This window comes from Pteropus vampyrus, unplaced genomic scaffold (assembly GCF_000151845.1).
Source record: "Pteropus vampyrus isolate Shadow unplaced genomic scaffold, Pvam_2.0 Scaffold129, whole genome shotgun sequence".
Taxonomy (NCBI): Eukaryota; Metazoa; Chordata; class Mammalia; order Chiroptera; family Pteropodidae; genus Pteropus; species Pteropus vampyrus.
In genome coordinates, this window is record NW_011888910.1 from 1,567,317 (window position 1) to 1,589,553 (window position 22,237).

At 39.2% G+C, this 22,237-nt stretch overlaps 1 long non-coding RNA gene and 1 pseudogene across 2 annotated transcripts; one reads left to right on the forward strand and one right to left on the reverse strand.

The window, feature by feature from the left end:
• Window positions 1–1,241: 1,241 nt before the first annotated feature.
• LOC111744206 lies at window positions 1,242–1,360 on the reverse strand (annotated as a pseudogene).
• Window positions 1,361–4,762: 3,402 nt separating this feature from the next.
• LOC111744193 lies at window positions 4,763–21,113 on the forward strand. Of its 2 annotated transcripts, none has more exons than XR_002782044.1 (3): window positions 4,763–5,177; window positions 8,641–8,819; window positions 20,891–21,113. It is a non-coding gene; the product is annotated as an uncharacterized LOC111744193 (long non-coding RNA). The 2 variants fall into 2 exon arrangements; XR_002782043.1 differs by lacking the exon at window positions 20,891–21,113 and adding an exon at window positions 12,780–13,006 and having other exon boundaries at window positions 4,971–5,177.
• Window positions 21,114–22,237: the final 1,124 nt, after the last annotated feature.

Consider the following 22,237-nt stretch of genomic DNA (forward strand, 5'->3'; position numbering starts at 1 on the left):
ACACTTAAACAAACAAATAAAATAATCCAGTACATGAACAGACAAATTTAAGTAAGAATTGGACCAGTGGGCTTACTTCCAATATATGAATATATATATTCTAACTAGCCATCCGATGCCTCAAGTCTTCCTTCTTTCCTATTCTTCAATTGAATTAAATTTGGATTCTAAGGCAAACCATGTGATAACTTTATTTTAAATTCTTCTGTTTGGTTAAAATGATTGGAAAGTAAATGACTCTAAAAAGCTAATGGCCTGGGGAACCTTTTATTGATTAGAAGAAGGCAGTCTTGTTCTGTGGTGTAAACATCTACATTTGCTTTAAATTGTTATTTAATCATTTATTATTTGGTATTTGTTTTGCGGCCAAAGTTTCTTAGAGAAGGAAATTCCTTTCCTACAGAGCTGTCCAGGGGAAACAGAGGAACATCTAACTGCTCCGAGATTAACTGGGATTGCTCAGGGGGCATGTGGCAATGGTCATGATAGCAATAATAATAACATACTGCTATGATTTTCTCTCAGGCACAGTGCCAAACATTTTGTCTGGATTGTTTAATTTAATCCACCCAACAACCATGTGAGATAGGTGTTTTAATTGTCCCCATTTTACAGATGAAAAAACTGACGTAGAGTGAGGTTAAACCATTTGCTTCAGTCAGCACCAGCACTAAATCCCAGAAGCCTGACCTGGTGTGCTGACTCTGACCAGCCTTGCAGTGTTGCCCTCCTGGAAGTTCTTACTGGTCAATTGTAAACTGACACTCAAGGGTGTCTTTGTGCCAAAGATATAAACAAAGGAAGGCACAGATTGTCTTTTTTTTTAACCTTCAAAATAAGCCAAAAGAAGAAGAAGAAGAAAAAGATTTAGATGAAATAGTAATAGTTCAATGGCTCAACTTTAGAAAGGTATTAAGTTGTATGTGTTTTTCTTTCTTTAAATCTTGCTTCAAATGGCTTGCAATTTCTCCCCTTTAACAGACTTTGAGCATTTTTATTGTTTACGCTAAAATTTATAATACTTGTAGTTGTTACGTGATGGGCCCATTTGCCCTCTTTCCTTTGTCAGAATATCTTGCTATGCTGACCTGCACAACCTCATATGTGCCCATACTTCTAATGACAAAGATAGTGCTAGGGATAGAACCACCTGAAAGCATCAGACGACAGCCAACATCACTGCTTTGCTCGTTGTTTTCGGTCTGGCCCCTCTCTTGGGCTGTTCTCTTCTCCTTTTTTAATGCCTACAGCACCCAGTATTCCTTGGTGGTCTCCCATCCAAGTACTAACCAGACCCAGCCCTGCTTAGCTTCCTAGATCAGACGAGATCGGGCACGTTCAGGGTGGCATGGCTGTAGACTGTTCTCTTCTTAATTCTTTATACCATATCCTGAATGAGCAGCATCTTCATTCCTTGCTCCTGTGCTTGGTGGTCTGAAGTACTAAAGTAACTGTTCTTCAGACAGCCCCTGTTGTGTTCAGAGGTGAGGAAGAAGGGAAATGACCTTGGTTATGGTGAGAGTATTTCAAGGCAAGTAGGAATGAAATCTCCTGTAAAATTGTGCTCGGCATCATGTATCTTAAACTTCACCAGAATGAAGTTATTTAAGCAGTTTTGTTTCAGCCGCCAGGATAAAACATCTATGTCTCATCGTTTATTAGTCACATGTCATATACGACGAGAGACGATACAGGTTTGTTTTTTGTTTAATGATGAAAGAAAGGAGTAAAAGAGAAGGTGGTTGGAGAGACAGGACTAGAAACTTCAAATAGAATTTTCCATTCCTAACATAAGGGAAATCTTTCTAGACCTAAACTTTTTAAAAGAGAGAGTGATGTGACTTTCCTTCATTATCAGAAATAATATTATTAGTTATGTCTGTTAGAACAAAATCACACAATTTTAATGTGCCTCAGAATCATTGAGCTGACATTTCCCCCCTGAATTTTATTTTTAAAGTCAGAATTTGCTTCCAGCACCTAAAACGCTGGAATACGAATAATGAGGTTGTGTAAATGACAATACATTTCTTACAGGATGAATTTCTCGCCAGCTCCCTTTTGAATAGTTAGGATGTTTGTTTAGTTGAGTTTTTCTGAGCCGCTGTAAAGTCAGTCTCTGGCAAACTTGCAGTCATTTTTGGAGGAGGAGAATATAAGGCTTATGTGAAATCAGTTTGTTGGTAACCAGTAACATATAAGATATGACGCAAAAGATAGTAGAGACCCACGAGGCTAGAAGGGGCAGAGGTGCGGTGAAATTACTGACAAGAGATACTACAGTCCTTTATTTAAAAAGCATCTGAAAAATTTGTCTATTCATCATTTATCTAGCATCTGCTGTCTGGAGCACTGATTCTAAATGCCCAACCTGTTAGGAGCTTGGAGCACCCTGCTGCTATTTGCTTGATAATATAATTCCTTTCTTCCTCTCTACTTAAAAAAGACAAATCATGCATACATTCAAATTGAATGAAAGTGAATTTAAATTTGCATAGTTTTAAAATACATTTTTTAAAACTATAAAATTAAAAAAAGTTTCCCCTTGAAATAATTATAGTCCTCTCCAGGGAGTCATGAAACCATAACTTGTCTACAGCAGCATACATTTAGACTTTCATAATTACCTGGTGAGTCAGCACTGGCTGACTTCCCAGGAGTCGGTTCTCACCATGGGGAATAATTTTCCATTCCTGAGGGAGTACCCCAGGAGACACTTCTGATTCCTCAGGTCAGAGAAGTGATCTACACTGCCGCCTCCCTCACAGCCTTTTGCCTATTTCCTACTGCGTTTCAAGCTCTACTGTGGGTTGTAGAATTTCTGTGTGACTTATCTCTCCTGCTAGATTTTTAAACTCTTTGCCAAAGGTTGAGTCTATGCTTGTTTTTTATGTTTATTGAAGTAAATTTTAATTTCTGTTTTGGGGGTTAGGGTTCTTGCTTGTTATAACTAGAATCAGAATGCAGAAGATTGAGAACAAAGTTTTTAATTTTGGATGTCTTGAAAAAGACGTCCTTTGAGATAACCAAAAGTGATTGAAATATATGAGTAGATGTTAAATAGTCTTTGACTCAGGCATTCAGCAAAACTCTTCATAGAGACAGACTTAATTTCCTAAAATCTGAAAGAGAGCAGTTTACCTAAGACAATGCATGTATTCCACAGGTCAGCACAGTGACTGTTTGTTTCTTTCAAAGAAACCTGTTTTTGGACAGGGTAGCAAGTACTATTTGGAAAGGAGTCAAGATTTTGAACTTAGACTTCTGGATAAATGGCTATTGTTGAGTGTGTTGAGTAAACCAGCTCTGTATGAAGAGGTCCGGGGTGCCTTGAGCTGGCACTACCTCTTCCTGGTCATAAGGAAGTCCATGGTGCAAATACCTGATTTGGGGCATGGTTGCGTACGTCCTTCTGACTTGTTTGTTCTTCTTGGCTAAAGTTGAGAACGAAGTTCAGAGCAAAATGTAGATGCTAAAATCACCGAAATGAATTCACTTCTTACTAAAGTGACAGCATCTTGCTTAAAGCTCTCTTTGCTCATTGCTTCAGGCCAGCATTCCTTTAAAGGGCTTATGACTCTGGGACAGTTAAATGTAAATTAGGAAGAACCTTGACAAAGTTTTTGAAATCACTTGTTACTTTTCCAGCTTTCTAGTACCTATTTACTTTGTTGTCTATTTCTTCACTCAACAATCCTTTCTCTTCTTCCCAGTCATTAGGCATTTTGTTGTGACAGGCTGTTAATGTAGTAATTGTTATCAGCAAGGATCATCAATAGATGCTAAACCATTGGATGAAAAGTTATTGGGAGATAGGATATTCACAAATGTAATGTCACTCCAGAGTTACCTGCTAATTGTGTGGAAGAAAGGCACCTTTACAATGGAGAGATCTGATAGTCACCACTTTACTCAAGTGATCAAACTTGAGTGAGCACTTAGAGTGCGACACCTCCTAATAGGATGCAGCATGAATTATCTTCACTTATGACATGTTCTTGCCAAAATGTCTAACCTGAATCTAATTAAGCCTCTAGAACAATTTGTCAATTGACAGGAAATACAGGGGGTAGACTAGGAACAAGGTAAATAGCAGTATGACAAAACAATCAGCCACATTAGAATATGGGAAATTTTACAGAACTGTCCTGGACTCCTAAAAAAAAATAATCATCATGAATAAAAAGTGAGGGCATTGTTCTAGATTAATGAATATGGTGTGTTTACCTTGATCAGGTCCTGGTTCAAACTAACAACTCAGAGAACTCGATAATGAAAAACAGAAAAATACTTCAGCTGTACTAAGCGACATTTTGGGAACAACTGGGGAAATTTGAATATAGACTGCATATTAGATGATAGTAGGGAATTGTTAATTCTCTTAGATGTGGTCTTTACATTGTGGCTTTTAAAAACTTCTTTATTCTTAGGAGATGCACAATGAAGCATTTAGGGGTAAAAGTTCACAATGCCTGAACCCTACATTCAAATGGTTCCAAGAAAGCCTGTGGATTTGGAAGAATATTAACAGTTGTTGAGTCTAGGTGGCTAGTATGAATATACACTGAATTATCCTTCTAATGTCTATGATTGTTTACATTTTTAAAAAATGTTGGGGAAAAATAAAAATAAAATGACGGGCTGCTTGGTGAAGCTAGAGGAAGAGATGTTTTTCTAATCCGTGTAAATTACAGCAGCCCTGAAAAAAGATTTGGACTAATTACTTTTAGAACCTGGGGTGAGGGGAGGAGAGAAGGGATTTCCTTCAGTGGCTACTTTCTGCTTCCTGAGTTAATTTTTCTTTTCCTTCTCTGTTTACTGGCAATTTTCACTCCCCTCAACCCCCATAAAGCGGTCTTCCTGAACTAGCCATCAGGCATTTGACTGGCCTAATTGCCTTAGTTCTTCTCTTCCTAGCTGGGTTAACTTGATCTCTTTTAACTTTTAACATCACACTCTCCCAGGATTCTTTTCATTCTTGGCTTAGCACCAAACCATTTTCTTCACCAGACTTGTGGGAGTCACAGTCTTTCACCCATGTTCTCTTTCTTCTCAGTCACTACTTCTTACTCACTCTGAAAGTACTTTAGAAGCATCTTCATTTTTTATTAAACCTACCTGAGGGCATTTTCTGAAAGAAAAGAGAAGAGGTCCTGAATGAGTCTTGAACAATTGAGGTATGTATGCGTTTGGTGATGATGGTGATAGTGATTGAGGAGATGCATTTACTGCCTTGTACACTTCTTTGTATCAAAGGGTCTTGGTGTCTAAAGTAATGTTTGCTGAAGGAAAAAGTGTCTAGGAAGTGTTAAGTATTGACTGTTCCCTCTTGCAGTTAGGGTCCATGAACCATCTTATCCATGTCTATAGTCCTGGATGCCCAAGAATATTCTAGCAGAACAGTGAATTGAGCTTAGGACCACATATATCTGGACCCTGGGGTCAAGGTCACCTAGTCTGACCCAGTAGTTCATTTTTACATCTTTTAGGATTGCAGAATTATTTTTCGGTTCCAAGAATGAAGTAACAAATACAAAACTGGCAACTCCAATGTAGAAGAGACAGGACTCTGCCAACATACTTGATTGCCCACTTAAACTAGTAAAGCTGACCTTCCGGTAGTTGGGCAAACCCTCTGGAATCTTGTGAAACAGGCCAAGGAGCTGCCTGTCTTCTGTGAAAAGGGAGCATGCAAAAGCAAGGGAAAGTCAGCCAGTCCAGAGCATCTTGTCATGAGATTTTGGTGTACGGCTCATTTTATTTTTTATTCTTTGTTGTGACAATGTAGTATTCCCCTCATGTGAGTGATTCTAGTGCTTCTGCTCTTGTTCCAGTAGTCTTTGTAATGTGCAACATATGTAGCTTGTAATTTGCTCTGTTTGAGGGTTTTAGAAATATAAGATTGGAACTTCAGGATTAAGATGGCAGAGTGAACCCACACATTTATTTATTTTTCCACACTCACGAAATGAAAGTAAAACATTGACCTATGAGAGAGAGAGAGAGAGAGAAAGAGAGAGAGAGAGAGAGAGAAACATAAAAGAAACAATAGTCAGAAAGGCTTTTCAATAGTACTGTTGGACGCTAGGGGACAATGAAGCAATGCCTTTAACTATCCTAAGGAAAGCCAATTCCATCCTAAAACTTTATGCTCAAACTCTTAATTGAATGTGTAGGAGAATAATAAAGATACTTTCTAGATACATAAGGCCTGAAATATATATTTTTCTTGTTACTCAAGAAGCTACTCGAAGATTAGTGTCTGCAAAACAAGAAAAAAAATTACATAGGATGTTGGAAAGGAGAGTGGGGGATGAATGCATGAAAAAGATGAAAAGAATTTTCAGGATCATGGTGAAAGAGATTGTGGGCAGACAGTTGCACACTGGGCATAGAGGACAACCAGTCTTGATTTGCTGTCGGAAGCCTCCAGAATTGTTCAAAATGATGAGATCGATATAATATCTGATAGTCTGAAAGCACTGAGAGCTTTAGCTAGTTGGTTGAGAGTTTGGAATTGAATTAGTGGTAAGTACATATGAAAATAAGTGAAGGAAAAAGGACTATTATTAAAAAAAAAAAAAGAAAGAAAAGTCATTATAGTATACTATGTGGCTCAGCTGTGAATGGAATGTTTACCTGGACCTAACCTCCTCCTGGCCTCCCACCCCACCCTTTACTCCTACCACTATTTTGATTACCTGCTTGACTTCTGTAGGCATTGCATCATAGGTATCACAATATTACTTCTCCTTCTTCAACCTTTAAAAACACTTTAAGTAATTTCGTTCTCTCCCTCTCCCCCACCTCCTCCATTAGTGTCTATTCCTTTTTAAGATGAATATTATGCAATTTATTAGAGATAGTGTAGCAGACTTCAATCATCACACTGAGAAAGAACCAGTTATGTACCAAGTTCTGTGACCTGGTTAAGCCACTTACAAAATAAAATTCTAATCATCTAACTGTCTTGGCATATTGCTGTTCTGTGCTGTGATTGGGTGTAGGCTAATTGTTTTGTTCTTGTTTTTGGTGGTTATAATGACTTTATTGCATGTTATTACCACGTGCTCCCTAAGGCAAAGGTTCTTTTCTTATTTTTAATTTTTTTTTTATTTTTCAGTTACAGTTGACATTCAATATTATTTTATATTTACTGGGAAAAGAGAATGCTAAAGGATAAGCTTTCGAACCTGAAAGTGCGTGGGCTCTTTAATTAATTAACTTCCACAGACATTTACTGAGAGCCCGCTTTTTTTCAGACACTTTGATGGGCTCCAATAGATACACTTTTTTTTTTTTCCTAAGAGGAACTCACAGTTTAATGAAAAATGATTCTTTATAAAGAGATGCGCAGACTGTGTTTCTGTAAGTTTTAGACTGTGCTCCTGGAAATTGTCAGAACTTGTTTCCTGAACTTTTTCTTTAGAATAGAATCTATAGTGATCTATTCATGAAGGATTAGAAAAATGCTATATGTGGTCCTATACTTCCTTCACAGAATTTTAGAGTTGGAATATTTAAAATTATAGCAGGAAAAGGGCCGGGCAAACAACAGTTGCTCAATGAATTCTTAGAATAATAAACAGGAAGAAGAGTTGGAATTCATTTCATTTTCAAATAAGAAGGGAGAGCCCCTGAAAAACTAAGTGACTAGTTCAAGATCATGCTAGGAGTGGACAGAAATCACTGGTGTTCAATAGAAGGGAGATTAAAAAAAAAAAACACCCTTTTTATTTTATCTGTGGAAAGAGAGAGAAAAAAAAATCTATTCCCTTTCCTACAATGTTTGTTGGGGAGATACACCTTGAGTCTTATATAAATATTTAATGGGAATATGTGAACCTATTCATTTACAGACAAATAACTTGCGGAGTGCCTACTATGTGCCAGACACTGTTCTTATTGTTTGTGCTACCTCCCCAGCTAAGTAGATAAAGAATGCTGCTCTGATGTAGCTTCAGTCTAGCAGGGGTGGTAGCAGAGGGAGCCAAGACAGTCGATAAACAAATGCAATAAATAAGTATATTAGAGTAGATTATGTAGTATGGTAGGAGGTAATGGGTGCCAAGGCAAAAAAAAATGTACAGAAGGGTGCTGTTCAGAGCCAAGGTACACCTATTCCCCAGCTGCTGGGATTACCAGCTGCTAATGGCTCAGAGGTGCATCCCTCACTGGGGATTGTCCTCGGCCTCCGACAACTGCCCCGCCCAGGGTTATGTCTCTCCCAGGATGCAGCTTGGGACAAATGTCTGGCTGACCCGGGGATACAAAGGCCCAGCGTACACTATGAGGATCATCCTACTCCAGAGCTCCCTGCAAGGGTGAGTGAGGCCTTGGTAGCAGCCACGTTGTGTGCCAACCCTGCCTTCCTACTTCCTTACAGGTGTATGTTCCATAAGCACTCTCTGAGAAACTCCTCCACTGTCTGTCTCAGAGTCTTGTTCCAGAAAACATAATCTAAGGTAGCAGGGTGAAAAGATCAGGAGTGAGAGTACAATGAGTTGTAATCTTAAATAGCATGGCCATTGCAAACCTCACTGGGAAGGGGCCATTGGAACAAAGTTTTAAGTCATGAAAGGAGTTTTCAATGAATGAAACTATAAAAATAAAATAAGAATTCTGTCTTTCCACTGGCAGCCCTAGGGATAAGGGCTTGTGGCCTCCTGGGAGAGAAGGTATAAGACAAGGGAACCTGAGAGGTGAAGACTCCAGCAACCTGGGAAGAGACCTGGACCTAGGATAGGAAGTTGGCAATGACTTGTAAGAAGAGAGGTCTGATACCAGCATTGGGTTCCTTCCTGTAGTCTCACGCGTTGGTAAGCACTAATTCTCCCCGGGATCCTAAATGTTGTGTGTGTGTTGGTGCGGGGGATGGTGGTGGTAGTGCTGGTCTTTGTGCAGTTCCATGAGGTGGTGACTTGAGTGTATTTATTTGACTATTAAAGAGAAACACCAAAGGACTGTAAAACTGGGAACATTTGGGCTATTAAAAAAGCACGTACATTTAGAAATGTTATATATTTAGAGATATTTCTAGGAATAGGAAAGAGTAAAATAAAACTACTTTTAAGTAATGACAATGACAATAAATGAGATTTTTAAGTGGAATTTTAAATTGTTCATTGAAAAATACTGTAAAACCTTTCAACCTTTCATTTTGCTATTCGAACTCATTTTGATGAAAGCTCTTTATTACTGAAAATTTTAGTGCATGTAAGCTGGATTTTACTCTATATATCGCAAACAAAACTCCTTTCATTACACCTGCCAGTTGGGCAATGCCCTCCACGGGGGAGGAGGAAGCTCTGTTCTGAATCCTGCCAAACACATCAACACAGGCCTGGGGCGGAGATCTGATCTCCCTGTGCCTGCACCGAAATGGAGAAAAGTTTGAGGAAGAGGAATATTGAGTTTAAGGAACTGAATGAGCTGACCCTGTTAGGATTCTAACTGGATCACAGTTTTACTTGGCTGGTACTCTATGCCCAGAAAAGAGAATGAGAGGTCCTGTACTTTCCTCAAATGGTCTCCTCTTATCTGAGTTCCCTTCTTTAAAAGTGAACTTAATTAAATCTCTTATCATAAAAACATATATAGGCAGGTGGAAAGGGTTTCTGCAGGACACTCTCCCTAATGCTTCCTCCCTCGTGCAGTTTTTTTAGTTTATTAAAATGTAAAAAACATAAAACTTACTGTTTTAACCATTTTTAAGTGTGTAGGTCAGTGGCATTAAGTACATTCGTGTTGTTGTGCAACTGCCACCACTGTCCATTTCCAGAACATTTTATCTTCCCAAACTGAATCTCTACCTATTAAACACTAACTCCCCTTCCTCCCCCAACCCCAGGCAACCATGTTCTACTTTCTGTCTCTTTGAATTTGACTGCTCTAGGTACCTCATATCAGTGGAATCATACAATGTTTGTTCTTTTGTGTCAGAATTTCCTTCCTTTTTCAGGCTGAATGATGTTCCATTGTATGCATAGTCCACATTTTGTTTATTCATTCATCTGTTGATAGACACTTGGGTTACTTCCACCTTTGGGCTGTCCTGAACATGGTGTGCAAATCTCTAGAGTGGTTTTGCTTTTACTTTCTCAGGCAGACTTAGAACTTGATAGAATTTGTACATAAGCTTACTTTCTTTCTTTAGAAAGATGGATTTAAGTTTATTAAACAACAGCAACAAAAACAACTAACCTTTTCTTTGACTCAGTATCTTCGAAAGTACTTGTTTCTGGCATAGGATGCCTTACTTCTCTGAATGAATAACTCATAGGTTTTCAAGACTTTAATGGATGTAAGAAATGAATACACACTGAGAGAATAAGTCATGAGGAAAGGATAGCATGGCCATCATGATCCAGGTTTGGACTGTTATAGACCAACACCAAGAACTCTGGTAAAAGTAAGCTACTATTCACCTGTGAATTTGCAAAAACACACCCAAGTAGGGGCAGTTTAGAAGTCGGGAAAGCCCGTAATTCCAGCTGTGCTTCCTTGAGTACCTTGGGGCTCGGCCTTTTAAAACTCAGGATGAGACAATATAAATGAGTTGGGAATCAGTATCTAAAAGGTCAACTTTAGCTGTGCTCTCCGATCTTGTTGCATAATAATATAACAGATGGTTTGTGGCAGGGTTTTGTATGGGCCAGATGATGCTGCAGAGAATATTCCACTTCACAGTACAGACTGCCCCTCTGTTGACTCAACCAGCAGTGTCACAGATTAATGTCCCTGGCCAGAGGAGAGGACATTCAGCAGCTGTGAATGTTTAGGGCCTCTGGATCTCAGGAACCAATACCAGAACCTGGACCGACTTTGACCCTGGGCCATCTATCTCTCTACATGGAGCTACATGGCCCTTCTTTGCTTTTCCTTACATATCTGCTTTCATTTTTCTTTCACCCTACTTCCTTTGTTTACTCATTGTAAATATGGCTCAATGATGCTACAACCTTGACTTTCCAATATTACCTCTATAGAATGTTACCAGCCATAGAATTCATCAACATCTGCCAATTGTGTTAGTGTCTCTCGGTTCAGAATTTTGAGGGAGACTCTGATTATCCAGCTTTTGAACAACATTGTCCGATCCAAGGCATTCAGTACCTTGGGTGGTAGTGGGGGTAAAATAGAAAAGGTGGGAGGGACGGTGGTGGGAATCCTGTGGTATGAAGTGCTGCTCTTTTTAGGGACTGGAGTGGGCAGCCAATAAAACAAGCCTAGAGCACTGGTTGAAAGCAAATTAGATGAAAGAATAAATAGGTTGAAAATGAAGAGAGAAGCATCCTTCTTCTCAGTTCATAACCCTTGGCCTGTTTATCTTCCATTCTTCCTTGTGCAATATGTGGCCTTCTAGACATGACTCATTCATTGAAGAGACTGTAAAAGCTCTGCAGAAATAAAGCATTGTGATTTTACTGTTCTTTTATGGAAAGTCCTTGGTTATATTAATTAATTAACCAGTTAATTAACTCATCACCCTCCAAATGTTTATTGAATGCTGTCTATGTGCCAAGCACTCTGCTTTGTTTCTCCCCTCAATGCACAGAGGACATTAGAAGCTTGACTGCATTTAGTGTAGAGATAAGGCAAGAGTCCCAACATTTGGTGAGAATTTTCCAATCTCCCAGGTACTATCTAGAAGCTTTTTGTGGTGATCTCATTTAATCCCCATGTAACCTGGAGTGTTAGGTATCATAAATTCCCTGTTGTAGGGATTAAACCAGGCTCAAAAAAGTAGGTAGCCGGCTCAAGTCACACAACTGGTAAGTGGGGTGACCAGAAATGACACTCTAAATGGTCTTTGCAAGGTTGTGCTTTTAGCACTACTTCAGACTGCCTCATTCTGGAGCACAAATTCTTCCTGCTCTTAATTTTTATACCAGTCGGGACTCTACAGCCCTAGCAAAGCCATGAACAGGTAGCAGGCTTGCAAGGGATACTTGACTGAAATACACACTCTGTGTAGGCAGATCTCTACCTCTCAGAAAGACATGTCAATTTTAAATTGAATTTAAAAAAATATTGTACCAGTTTAATGATTGAGACGTCTTTGAAATATTTAATTTCACTCATAAATCACTAGTCGCTAGAAAGTAAAACATGGAAACGTGCCTGAAAAATTAGCATTTCAACCATAAATGACCAAAATGCAGCTCTCAATTTTCCACTACAAGACTATTCTCAGCTCAGTAAGTGGTCCTATAGTTGATTTAATTGTTGAGGACAAAAAAATCTGAGTCATAGGAAATTCTTCTTTTCTACTCTATTCAGTATTTCTGTCTTCCTCCTCCCCACCCCCAATTTGGTTCATCAGCAGTTCATGCCAGTTCTATCTTCAAAATATTGCCTGAATCCACCTGCTCTTTCCACCACCATTGTTGACACCCCAATCCATGGGCCCATTTCTTGTACGTGGGCCCCTGAAGTAACTACCAACTCGTCTCTCTTTTTTCCACCCTTGCATCTTCCCTTTAGCATGACCTGGCTCCTTCCCATCTCTCCAAATTCACCTCCTAGCACTCTGTCCCTTGCTTACTATGCTTACTGCTAACCTTGCCAAGTGATCGTGCCAAGCCCACTCCAGTCTTGGGATTTTCACTGGGCCTTCTCATTGTCTAAGTCTTTTTCCTGAGGTTTCCTCCTTCACAAATTAAAGCAGACCGTCTGATCTGTCTGTCTCATAACTCTTCGTAAATTTTCTTACGACATCACTATGAATATATCTTGCTTACTAATTTCTTTACTTGTATTTTGTCTTTCTCCCACAGAAGGCAAGCTCTGTGAAAACAAGAACTTATGGATCTCCAGCCCCTAGGATTGTCCTTGGTCCTAGTCCTCTAAATAGTGATTGATTTTAATTCCAAGACTATCATATATTCGTCACCCTTTTCTGTACAAAATTATTTCTCCATATTTGTAATTGTACAGTAGTTTTGTGGACTGCTTTTTTCACTCAACATAAATGGTTTTTTTCACATATTATTAAACCACATTTATAAGCATTCTTTTATAATTGTTTAATACTACAATCTATGGTTGTTTACTTTGGTTTATTTCACTATTTCATTGTAAGTTGACATTTAGGTCATTTCTAATTTTTCACAGTTATACAACATGTGCATTCAGTCGTGTGTGTGTGTGTGTGTGTGTGTGTGTGTGTGTGTGTGTGTGTTGTCCTGTTTTCATGTACGCTTTTGGAAGTGAATAGATGGAGGCCCTTGATTACTGTAGCATCCTTTCAGAGTGCTGCGCACCTGGTCCGGCTTGAGTGGGAGAATAAGCCAGAATCTAGAATGCAATTAGCATTTGAATTAGTGACATAAGGATAAACAGGTGATTATCCCATTTAACAGCTGTTGAATGGTGTTAAAGAGACACTGTCTGACAGCTTGAGTTTCGAATGTAAGGTTTATTAACAGATGATTAAAAAAAGTAAAGAACTATTATTTTTTTAAAATAAATAAAAATAGGATTTCAAAAATTAAGTGCTTTCCAAGTACTTTATAAACAAAACTAAACTAGATTCCAACTTCTAAATCAAGTTGCTCATTTAAAAAGTGAATAGTGTAAATAATCACATCTCATACTTCTTGCCTTTTGTCTGAATATCTCAGAGTGATTTATAGATATTCTCACAATACTGCTTCAGTCAGGCAAGGAACACTTAATAGTGATTCAGTATGTTTATTTTGCCTGTGGGTAAACTAAGTCATAGACTGCCCACAGACTTTCATGGGATCCCATTCAGAAGTAGAAGAGACAAAATTAGAATTCACAGCTCCAGATTTGAAACATCAGCTTCTAAAATAACACTTTTTTTTTCGTCTTGGCAAAACTGTATTGAGATTTTTAGAGTTAGTAACAGGTGAGAACATTTGTATTGTATATGATGTTTATCTTGACAGTTTTCCTTTAATTACCTGTTTTGGATTAGAGCTGTGGGAACCTTTGCAGTCTGAGTTGGCAGGGGCTCCTTATGAAACATATTATTGCTACTATTTGCTTTGTTTTCATGTAAATGTATGCTTCTTGACTTATTTGCCTTAAATTTGGGGTTTATGGATTTAGGATCACAACAGATGTAGAGCAACCACAGGTTACTGCATTACAACTAGTGTCTTAGGTTTTCCAGAAGTTCTAAAAATTCAGCAAAACTTTCATTGATGATGAAGCAATGAAAAGATGCTAGGAAGAGTGTGACTTTAATAAATACAAATGTCATTTTCTCCCCATGCACTTGTGTACATAGACACCAAATCACAAAGGACCAAGTGGTGGAGACAATATACTGGCTCTACTGGGCTTTTTCTCCACTCAAATTTTCTCAGTAACACTCAAAAACAATTGCTAATTATTCCTAAAATAAAAGTACGTTAAAAATGTTTTTCCTGTCAAAGAAATAAAAAACATAAATATTATGTTTTTTAACATAATATCTGTGATTTTTCTGTGTGTAAATTATCTCTCTCTTAAAAAATAAACTCTTGGTTCTTAAGGGAGCTTTAATAGTAGAGATTCAACAAATGGTGCTAAGGAAGAGCAATTCACTGTAAGAAGATAATTTGGAAATGGGCCAGATTAACAAGTTTCCTTTTTTCTTTTTTTTAACTTTATTTTAAAAATTTTATTTATGTTTTTCTTTTGACCTCTTTCTCTCATTTTCCCTCCATCCCTGCCTGTCTGTACTCTGAGCTTATTTCTGGTTTTTTTTTTTTTTTTGATTCCACATATAAGAGAGATCATATGGTATTTATCCTTCTCTCTCTGACTTATTTCCCTTAGTCTAATGCCCTCAATGTCCATCTATGTTGTTGCAAATGGCAAGATTTTATTTATCTTTTATTCTTTTTTATGGTTGAATTATATGTATATACATCACAATTTCTTTACTCGTTCATCTGTTGTTGTAGACTTAGGTTTTTTCCATATCTGGGCTGCAATAAACATAGAGGCACAGATACCTTTTCGAGTTAGTGTTTTCAATTTCTTCGGATAAATTCCCAAAAGTAGAATTGCTGGGTCATATGGCAGCTTTATTTTTAATATTTTTGAGGAAACTCCATACTGGTTTCTATCATGGCTGCACCAATTTACATTTCCGCCAGTGAACAAGGGTTCCCTTCTCTCCATATCCTTGCCAACACTTGCTTTTTCTGTCTTTTTGATAACAGTCATTCTGATAGGTGTGAGGCGATATCTCATTGTGGTTTTGCATTTTCCTTATAACTATTGATGTTGAATACCTTTTCACGAACCCGTTGGCCATTTGTATATCTTCTTTGGAAATGTATATTCAGATCTTTTGCCCATTTTTTAACTGGATTTTGTCAGTCATTAAGTTGTATGAGTTCTTTATATATTTTGGACATTATCCATCATTATTCTTTAGAAAGCCGACTTTTGCCATTAGTGAAAAAGTCAAAATAGAGACCTCATAAAGCCCAGTCCTTAATTCTTTTCTGTTTAGCTGTCATGTTTCTTATTCTGGTGTTTGGATTTGAGGGAAGATCAGGAAACTCACCTGCCTGTTGGTAGATTGACTTGCCTCTGGTTTACTATTTGCATATTTGTGTAAGAAAAAGAATTTCATTTTTTTCATGATTGGTAGTATAGTCCAAGGGTCAGATCATACACACAGTGATGGTACTTTATTTGTTTCTGAGGGAGAACTCAGCTGCTGTGCTTTTTTTTGGAGGCGGTGGTAATGAAGGGGAGGGTTAGGATAGGGTTGGGTTAGATTAGACTTATCATATATATGTCCCAAATATTGTGTGGGAAAGACTTATACAAATATCTGTTCATCGTTTGTCTGAAAATCAAATTTAATTAGACATCTTGTATTTTTTATTTGCTAAATCAGGTTAGCTAGTCAGGTTAGAGCTAGAAACTGTATTCCAGAAGCATCCTGGGAATTTTCCCAGAATGCTCCAGATAGGTGGAGCATTGTTTGGCTTGGACCTTGAGATAGGCATTCTGTTCCGATGATATGCTCCCTCCCTCTGCATGAAAAAGATGGAAGTAGTAATAGTCTGTAGAGATCTTTTTGATCCTCAGTTAATATATTATGTTAATAAAATTATTACTTTAAATGAACCCTGGTAGCTGCGCTCATTATCTTAACTACTATCCAGTGCCTACAGGTTGTTAAGGCAAGGCAAAAGGGTGAGAGGAGGATGGGAGAGGAAATTCTGGAAGATGCATCGTTAAGACCTTTACTCTCCTATAAGCTGTAAGGAAGAAATGTGACATTGCTGAGTGAAGTTTTATGCTCTGAGTGATGCTTCTGCTCATAGGAAACTTTTCAATGTGTTTCCTCCATGGTGTCTGGGCCTTTTGTTTTCAGCTGTGCTTTGCACAGGAGCTGGAAAGCTAACTCCCCAAAAGTGAACTTCCTCTCCTTCTATAAACTGACCCCTGGTGGTTGCTATAGCAACTGCAAAGCGAGCATAATGAGCTGTGTAAACAAGCCAGATTCCCAGTGCTGGGGCAGGGCAAGCCCACAGAAGTGGGGGCGGGGAGGGGGGGGTTGGGATTTGATGAGCCTGAAAAGCAGTTCTTGGGGAGAGCTGAAAACCCTGCAAAACATCCGCACCCCTTCTGTCCCCTGCCGACCCCTCCCTTCTCCTCTCCTCTCACCTCTTGACTTCTCACCAGACCAAGAGAGGAGACAAAAGATGTAGGAGGGTAGCATGCAGGGGCCTGCCTTTGACGCTGAGGAATTAAACACCATATGACTGAAAATGAAATCTAAACATTTATCCAGAGCCCTAGGCTAGAAATGTGCCAACCTGACCCTGAAAAACAAACCACCTGTGTTGCTGCCACACCTGCTTCAGGCCCAAGATGCTGTCGGCGCTAGGAAAATGGATTCTACTGCCCTCAGCTACTTTCTGGTTTAACAACTCAGGCAGAACTGGAGACAGAAGACTGAAGATTTCAGAGACTGGTGCTGCTTTCATTGATACGTTTCCCTTTTTTGGAAGGAAAGAAGAATGGAGAAAGGCACAAAGTATATTAGAGTTTTATGATTATGAAGGTAAACACATACACATACATATACATTTTTTTTTCCTCTCCAGGAACTTGGCTGCTACTTGCAGGAAACTTTCTGCACATAATAGCAGAGGTTACAGCATTATTTTCAGTTTTCTTTGATTAACTCTTTCCCACCCTCATCCAACTTACTTTAGAGAAAAGCCTTTGTACATTAAATATGAATTTTATGATGCGTATTATACCACAACTTCCCTATAAGCCTCTTAAAAAGATAATCTACACTGGCGGATTGGGTGGGAAATTTTGTATTTTATGTCTTTCACACAGCCGGTTGTATGTTTTCATTTCTTCCTATGAAAATCAGGGTTTCCTTGGTCCCCCTCTTAAAAGTCTAATATAATGAAATATATGTACTTTTATAATAATTTTTATAATACTCAACTTTGTAAAGTGTTCACACATCTATTATTTCATTAGATCTTTACAACAATCCCCAAAATCATGTAGGAAAAATTATATTTCTAGTTAATTCTTCAGATGAAGAAACTGACATAGGAGAGATTAGATGACTATACTACAGGGATGTTAGGGTTAAAACTTTGGGTATAAAAGGAGTTATCTATTTCTGAGTTGCCATTATTACTAAGTTATCAAATCTCTCTATATTTATATGAATCTAGATTGTAAAGACAATATATATGTTACATTTTATAAATAAACTATAAAACCTTCTGTTTACACAGCGTTGGCCTCCAATACATTAAAATATCTTCTATATAGTAATATTCTTTACATTATCTTTTCATAATAGGTGACCGGATCCCATTATTTTAATTTGATTCTTAATTCTTACCTGGTCTTTATTTTGTTAAATAATTAGAATATTGCCATCATTTTCCTTTAAAACCATATTAACAACTATTGTCCAATGCGGGCATGCTTTAAGCTACTCTTTTTAGTTAGAAAGAAGAAAAAAAAAAGCCTCATCATAGTTTTTACTTTTTTCACAAATTTTCTTCTTCTTTTTGTTCCTTTTAAGTTAAGTCATAGGCCGCAGCGTTTGTGGGCTCAACCTCGCCCTGGTGGGTGGGCCATGTCTTGTGAGATTTTTAGTAAGATGAAGGGAAGCAAATCCGGACTAGTAATACTGTTTCCTCAGAGAAAATAGGGAAGTTTATGAAAACTAGCAGTATTTTGGAGCCCATCCTTTTCTTATGACTATTCAATGGTGGAAAGAGATGACTGCTGCTAGATACAATTTATGACTCCTAGGGATCTGTTGGTAGCAGCCTCTGCGGGTGGGATGGCTTGTGGAATCAAGGAATGAATTCATTCCAGTGGAACAAACTTGCAGTCTCCACCCCTAAGACCAAGGGACCAGATTCTGATGGCATCCAGGCCCTCCCTTGGAACAGGGTTAGTTGCTTTGTCATCAGAAGGTATTGGTAGTGTTGAGTTTTCCACGGAGACCACATTTTCTATCCTCAGCCCTAGGCCTTCTTCCCTCAGATGGTACAAAGTTTTACAAGCAAAATTTTCTGACATGGATACCTCCTCCCCTCTGTTCAGGACATCAGTGCTCTCTGGAGCCAAGTCTCTGCAATCACGAGAGCTGGCCCACTCTGCAGAGACAAGAGGGCCACCTGAATCTTTGGATCTTCTAGGTGTATGTAGGGGACCCTTCATTGTAAGAGAGATTGACTCTTGACATATTTTCCTTTGGCATGAAAGTTCTTGTTTAAGTTCTTAAGGCAGAGAGAAAGAGATAATAAAATGCTATTGCTGGAAAGAAACTTAAAGATCATTAATTAAAACTAAGCTTTCCATATTTTAAATATCAGGTGTCCTTTCATTGCCAAAAAATTCCTGTGTGATACTAGTTGTGCCTTTATTAATTCTAGACTAGGGCTGCCTGGTAAAACAACAACAACGACAACAAAATATGAGCCACCTATGTAACTTTTTCTAATAACCACATTAAAAAGAATAAAAGGAAACATGATTCTTCATAGAAGATATAAAAATGGCCAATAAGCACATGAAAAGATGCTCAACATCACCAATCATTAGCAAAATGCAAATTAAAACCTCAATGAGCTATCACCTCACAACCATTAGGATGGCAACTATCCAAAACAAAACAAAACAGAAAATAAAAAGTGTTAGCGAGGGTGCAGAGAAATCGTAATCCTTGTGCATCGCTGGTGGGAATATAAAATGGTGCAGCTTCTAAAGAAAATAGTATGGTAGTCCTTTGAAAAATTAAAAATAAAGTTACCATATGATCCAGAAATTCCACTTCTGGGAATTTGAAAGCAGGGTCTTGCAGAGAGATTTGTGTACTCAAGTTCATAGGAGCACTATACACAATAGTCGAAAGTTGGAAGCAACCCAACTGTTCAACGGCAGATAAATGGACAAAAACAAACAAACAAACAAACAAACAAACAAAAACAAAACCATGGTATATACATACAATGGAATATGATTCAACCTTAAAAAGGAAGGAAATTCTGACACATGGATGAACTGGAGGACATTATACTAAGTGAAATAAGCCAGTCACCAAAGGATAAATACCGTTCAACTTCACTTATATAATGTACCTAGAGTAGTCAAATTTATAGAAATGTAAAGTAGTGTGGTGGTTGCCAGGGGTTGGGGGTAGATGGGGGAATGGGGAGCTATTGTTCAGTGGGTACAGAGTTTCAGTTTGGGATGATAAAAAGAGTTCTGGAGATGGATGGTGATGATGATTCTACAACAATATGAATGTACTTATAATACTATTGAACTGTACACTTAAAAATGGTTACTGTGGTAAATTTTATGTTATGTATACTTTACCACAATAAAAAAAACTAGATGAGAATAATTTAAAAAATATATCACATCTAGTACTAGAAGATAATCAGTTCACATGTGATCAATACTAAAAACTTATTAATGAGATAGTTCATATTCTTTTTTCATACTAAGTCTTCAGAATCTGTTGTATATTTTACACTTTCAGCATATTGCAATGGTCCCATGTCAAGTACTCAACAGCCACATGTAGTTAATGGTTATCATATTGGATGTATGCTTTAGACAATATTTGTTGGGAGTATGGCTTCAAGGACCCCTCACAGTTGCTTCAGGACTCCCAGTGTCCCCTAAGCCACTGGCTGGGAGCTTGACAGACCTACTTTGGGCATCTTTTCCCCTTTACAGGCTGAGAGAAACATAGGTTGTAACCTCAAGATGGTGACAGCGAGGTGCTTACTCAGGACAAAACTGGCTCCTGAGCAATCACTCTTAGATATGGTTTAAGGACTAACGTAAGATTCAGAACACACCTTGCTTGCAAGGTTTACTGATGTCTGAGCAAAACAATAAAGTTTCTAAGAAGTGGCAACATGGAAGGCAAGGGATTTGATTTGGGGATGAGTAGGGCTTGATGCCAGGCAGTCTGGCATCCTTATCACTGTTTTAAAAAAGAAGACGTTCTAATATGATCCTTCTTGGATAGCTTAGTTATTTATGAATCAGTTTCCTTCTTTTCTTCCTTTCTTCCCTTTCAAGTGGACTTCTCCAGAGTCTGTCCATAAGGTCGCTGTCTCTCTTGAAGTGTGATAAGAGCTGCTCCCTTGTCCTTCCCCAGGCCCTTCTATCTCTATTCCCTGTGCTGGGTTGGCAAAGACTGGGCCAGTCCTCCTGGAAAATGGAAGCAGAGTTTGCAGCTGTTTTGCCATGAGCACCCTGAGGCTGTGGGGAAGCTGGTTTCTGGAAGGGTTCTTACTGGGAATGTTAAGCCTCCTCCCAGAACTTCTGGCTGTCTGCTCGGGGTGTGGAGGGGCTCTGCTGCCGCCATATCCACTACTACCAATTCCTGTGCTTCCAGAAACCACTCTCTCACCTGCAAGGAACTCGATCTTGCCAATGCTCAGAGGAGACAAAACAGACTGCTGCCCCATGGCCAGGTTAAGGAAACTCTCGTCACGCATGGCTGTCAGCCTTTTGGATGGCAAGACTGGATTTGATTAAAAGTAGATTTTTGCAAGCACCACCCTGCCCACTGGCCAGCCAAACTGTGGAGGAGCAATGTATACATCAAATAAATGTCATTCGCAAAGGTGAGCGGGACTTTGTCCAACCTCCTCTAATGGGCGAATCCTGACACGGAGTGTGTGTGGCCTGTGTGTGAGTGTGCATGCTTGTAAGTAAAAGGATGTGAGGTAGAAGGAGAAATGGTTCAGTTTCAGTTCCTATCACAGTTTTACCACCTCAGAGTCCATTTCCTCCTCAGAAAGTCAAGGGAGCAGCTGTCACCAGCCAGGCACAGCCCTGTTGCCTCTGAGTGGTGGCTGGTAAAGGCTGCTTTGTAAGCACAGATGCAGGGCTTGTGTTTCTCAGTCCTGAGAAGGAACAAATTGCTGGGGGCAAGGGGGAGGGGAGGGGAGGGGTGTGGCTGCCCGCCCTTGTGTGTTTTTCTCCTGAAATACTGCTACCCTCGATCCAACAACTTTGGGATCTCCTTGGAAATGCCAAATGTGTGGTGTTGGTTAGGCCTTAGCCTCTGTGATCCTCCTGTGTGCTCACCCCTGCAGAAAGAGAAGTGCTGACTGGTGTTACTCTCGTTTTCAAAAACATAGGCTTGTTCAGCTGGCTGGCTCCAAAGAGAACCCTGGGCTGTTTTGATACCAAAACTGGGGAAAATCAGTGATCTGGTGCTTCAGAAAAGTAGCCTCTGTGGCCCCCCATCTGTGCAGAGCGGTATTCTCTCCCAGGCCCAGCTCTGGGGACCAGGCTTTCTGCGGTTTCAGATGCTGGGGTGAGATTTGGAATCAGAGGTTTAATGCTGCCAGGCCTTCCCCTTCCTCTGATGGCCCTGGATCTCAGGGAGATGATCTGACTCTTCTCCCTGCCCACTTACTCCCCGTCTCAGGCCTCACTGAAGCAGGTTCTCAACACCCAGGCTGCTGTAAGCAGTTATGGCAGACAATCCAAGGCAAACAAGGATAATGGCATCTACGCTGCTTTTATTCTCTTCTGGGATTAATGTCACATGAATAAACAGTCCACAAAGCTTATATTCATAGAAACGCTTGGGATGTGGAATTGGAGCCAAATGGTGCTTGTGGACAGCTTGAGACAAGGGGGCGTGGGGGGTGGGTGGGGTTCTGGTGGGGAGGGAAGGCTGGCGGCTGCCTGCTCAAGGCTTTGGAAGTAGCTGCTTTCGCAGAGTGGC